This window comes from Echinops telfairi, unplaced genomic scaffold (assembly GCF_000313985.2).
Source record: "Echinops telfairi isolate 266 unplaced genomic scaffold, ASM31398v2 ScPeMD7_7468;HRSCAF=8506_0, whole genome shotgun sequence".
In the NCBI taxonomy this organism is placed as follows: Eukaryota; Metazoa; Chordata; class Mammalia; order Afrosoricida; family Tenrecidae; genus Echinops; species Echinops telfairi.
Genome location: NW_022111369.1, coordinates 90,050,232 through 90,054,440, shown reverse-complemented (window position 1 = coordinate 90,054,440; position 4,209 = coordinate 90,050,232).

Genomic DNA, 4,209 nt, shown 5'->3' with positions numbered 1-4,209 from the left:
ACCCTGTCTGTCTCATCTCCTCCCCAAGACCCCTCTGCAAGGGGATCTACAATAAAATTCTCTTCGAATGATGACTTGAGCCCCGCCACTCGATGGGAGAACCAGCAGAACCTGCAGGACCTTCTTTGGAATTGACATTCTCTATTGTCATTTTGTTCCTCTTTATTTTCAAATTTTCTTTTTGTTTCACTGGAAAGGAACGATGCTCAGTTTTAAAAGTTAAAAGTGTACAAGTTGCTTTGTTACAATAAAACTAAATGTGTACACCAAAAAGGTTAGGAAAAATGACAAGATCAAAGTGGATGTCAGAAAAGACTCTGAAATTTGCTCTTGAGTGTAAAATAGCTAAGGCAAATGGAAGAAATAATAAAGTCAAAGAGCTGAAAAGTAAATTGCAATGGGCAATTCGATAAGAAAAAGTAAATATAATAAAATGAGCAAAGACAAAGAGTTCGAAAACCAAAAAGGAAGAACACACTCAGCTCAGCAGCTCTTAAAGTTAAAGAACTCAAGAACTAAGTCAAGCTTTGCGTTTCAATATTGAAAGATTCTGTGGGCAAAATATTCAGTGATGCAGGAAACATCAAAAGAAGATAAAAAGAATACACAGAATCACTGTATCCGAAAGAACTAGTCAACATTCCATCATTTCTGGAGGTAGCATATGAGAAGGAACCAGTGATTTAGAAGGAAGGAGTTCAAGCTTCACAGATATCAATAGCTTAAAACAAGGTTCCAGGCATTGATAGAATAACAATTGAAAGGTTTTAACAAGTAGATGAAGCAGTGTAAGCCTTCACTTGTCTACGCCAAAAAATTGGAAGACAGTACTTGGCTGGAACAGATCCATATTCGTACCCATTAAAGATATGTGCACCAACAGAAGACAAATTCATTGTAGCTCACTATACGGAATGACACAATCAAGAGGAATGGCACTGCATTCATTGTGAAAAATGATATTTCAAGATCAATTTTTAAGAACAATTGTCTGTGATGGATTATATCTATTGGCACTCAAGGAAAACCCAATGAACACAAGTATTATAGAACTATGTCAACATCACATGCAATTAAATAGTTGATGAAGATCATCCAGCATCAGTTGCAGCAATATATCGACAGGAAATTGCCAGGGGTTCAGGCCAGATTCGGAAGAGGACTTGGAACAAGGAATATCATTGCTGATGTCAAATGTACTTTAGCTGAAAGCAGAGGAACATAAAGGTGGTTTCATGTGTTTTTTGATTATGCAAAGGCATTTGACTGGGTGGATCATAACAAACTAGGGACAGCCTTAAGAACACACTTTATTGTGTTCATAAGGAAACTAACTATACATGGATCAAAAGGCAGTTGTGTGAACAGAATTATGGAAGGTGCATGGTTTAAAACAAGGAAAAGTGAGCATCAGGATTGTAACCTCTCACCATATATATCCAATCTGTACTCAGACAAACTGGCTTATATGAAGAAGAATGTGGCATCATAATTAGAGGAAGATTTATTAATTATCCATGATATGCTGATGGCACCACTTTTCTTGCTGAAAGCTAGGAGGATTTGAATCACTTACTGGTCCTGATCAAATATTTCAACATTCGATATAGATTACAATTCAATGTAAAGAAGAGCAAAATCCTCACAACTGAACCAGTAAGTAACCTCAAAATAAATGGAGAAAGATTAAAATTGTAAAGGATTTCATCTTGCTCGGATCCAACAAGATGAAGCAACAGTCAGACATCAAAGGATTCACTGCACTAGGTAAATCTGCTGAGCAAGATCGTTTTTAAATTGTAGAAAACCAGAAATGTTACTTTGAAATAACAAAAGTGCACCTCACCCAAGGCATGGTATTTTCAATTGCCTCATGTTTGTGAAAATTGGACACAGAATTTGGACGATCAAAGAGGGATCAATGCATTTGAATTGTGGTACTGGTGTTGAATATTCGAAGTACCACGGACTGCTGAAAGAACGAACAAATCTGTCTTGGAAGAAATACAACCAGAATGCTCACCAAACAGGCAACGATGGTCCGACTTCATCTCATGTCCTTTCGACATGTTGTCAGGAGAGAGTACTGTCTGGAGAAGGGCATCGTCCTCAGTACAGTTCGGTGATAGTGAAAAAGAGAAAGACCTCGGCAAGATGGACGGACACAATGATGGCCACCATGGGCTCAAATATATGAGCAACTGTGTGGCTGCAACAGGGCAGGTCAGTGTTTGATGCTGTTGTGCATGGGGTTTCTCTGAGTGAGACGGACTTGATGGCTCCTAACAACACCATGTGCAACATATGGAATGTTGCAAGAAGTTTCAACATTCAACAGAGCAAGCATAATTGGTCAATGTCCAACCATTTCAAGTGGTAATGTATTGTCAATAGAGGATGGTACTGAAGGAAGAAATCCAAGCTGCACTAAAGGCATTAATGAAAATCAAGCCTCTAGGAATTGATGGAATACCAATTGAATTATTTCAACAGGCTGACACAGCCTTTGAAGCATTAACTAGTCAATGTCAATAAACAAGAAGGCAGAGCAATCTGGACAGCTGAGTGAAAGAGATCTATATCTCTGTCTATTCCAAGGAAAAGCAAAATGTGAAAACTATCGAACAATATCATTAATATCATATGTAAGTCCACTTTTTTCTGAAGGACATTTAAAATTTGCTGTAGCAGTACAACAAAAGAATGATTCCAGAAATTCAAACTGGATTCAGAAGAAGACATGGTTTAAGGGATATTATTTGTTAAAATCATAAGAACCTTGGCTGAAAACTGAGAATACCAGAATCATGTTTACTTGTGTTTTATTGACCATACAAAAGCTTTTGACTGTGTAGAGCATTAATATAATATAATAATAAAATTAATGAAGAATGGGAGTTTCAGAACACTTAATTGTGCACTGGCTGAACCTATATATAAATCAAGAGGCTGTTCTTTGACTGAAATGGGCATTATTTCAAATCAGAAAAATCTAAGTCAGTGTTGTACTATTTTACCATGTCTGTGTGATACACAAATAATATGAGAGCTAGGTATATATGAATAACTGAATATCAGATTCAAAAACTCAAACTCACTTCTACTGAATCAATTCCAAATATAGAGACCCTTAGAGGACAGGGTAAAACTGCCCGTGTTGGTTTCCAGAACTGTATCTCTTGACAGAAATAGAAAACCTTGTCTTACTCCTGCAGAGCAGCTGGTAGTGTTGAACTGCTAACCTAGCAGTTACTAGCTCCGTGAGTGAGTCACAATACCATCAGGGCGCCAGAGCATCAAGATTATATAACAATTTACAGTGTGTAAATGGTACAATCTTGCTTGCTGAAAGTGGGGGACATTTGAAGCAGTCTCTGATGAAGATTTTAAAAAAGCAAAAACAAAAACAAAAAAAAAACTTCAGCCTGCATTATAGATTAAAACTCGTTGGAAAGGAACCAAAATCTTTGCAAGTGGGCCAGTCAGAGAAGGTATCAAAGTTGTCAAATATTTCATTTTACTTGGATCCATGATCAATTCTCATGGTAAAAACAGTCTAGCAATTAAAGAACACATTGCATTTGGCAAATCTGCACAAGTTTTCTTTAAAGTGTTATAGAGAAATTATTCCACTTTGTGGACTTAAGTACACCTAAAGAGGAGTTGACTTAGGTCAATTCATGACCCAAGACATGGTATTTTCAATAGTATTATATGTTATGTGAAAGCTAGACAATGAATATCGAAGATGGAGGAAAAAATCATTTGAAATATGGTGTTGCAAAAGAACATTAAAGGTAGCATGGAGAAACAAATCTATCTTGGAGAAAGTACAGCAATATTGCTCATTACAACTGAAGATAGACTAACTTCATCTCACATATTTTAAACATGTAAGCAAACCAGACAAGTCCCAGACAGTAAGTCCTTCTGTGGGACATGGTACTATGAATTTGAACCTAATCAAAGGCACCCAGCAACTAACAGTTTAGGCATTACGGAGACCGAAGCCAGACAACAGTGCTCCATAATACATTTTATTCGGAGTATGGCAGGGAGGGGTATTGCAATGTTGATCTTTTTCCCTTTTGCACAAGTTGTCTTTAATCTGTGACTGAGTCCTCTGGAATCTCTTAATTAACTGCTAATTTTCCTATTTTCTTTCACAGCCACCAGCTTACACCAGAAAGCTGGAATATCTGGTATATA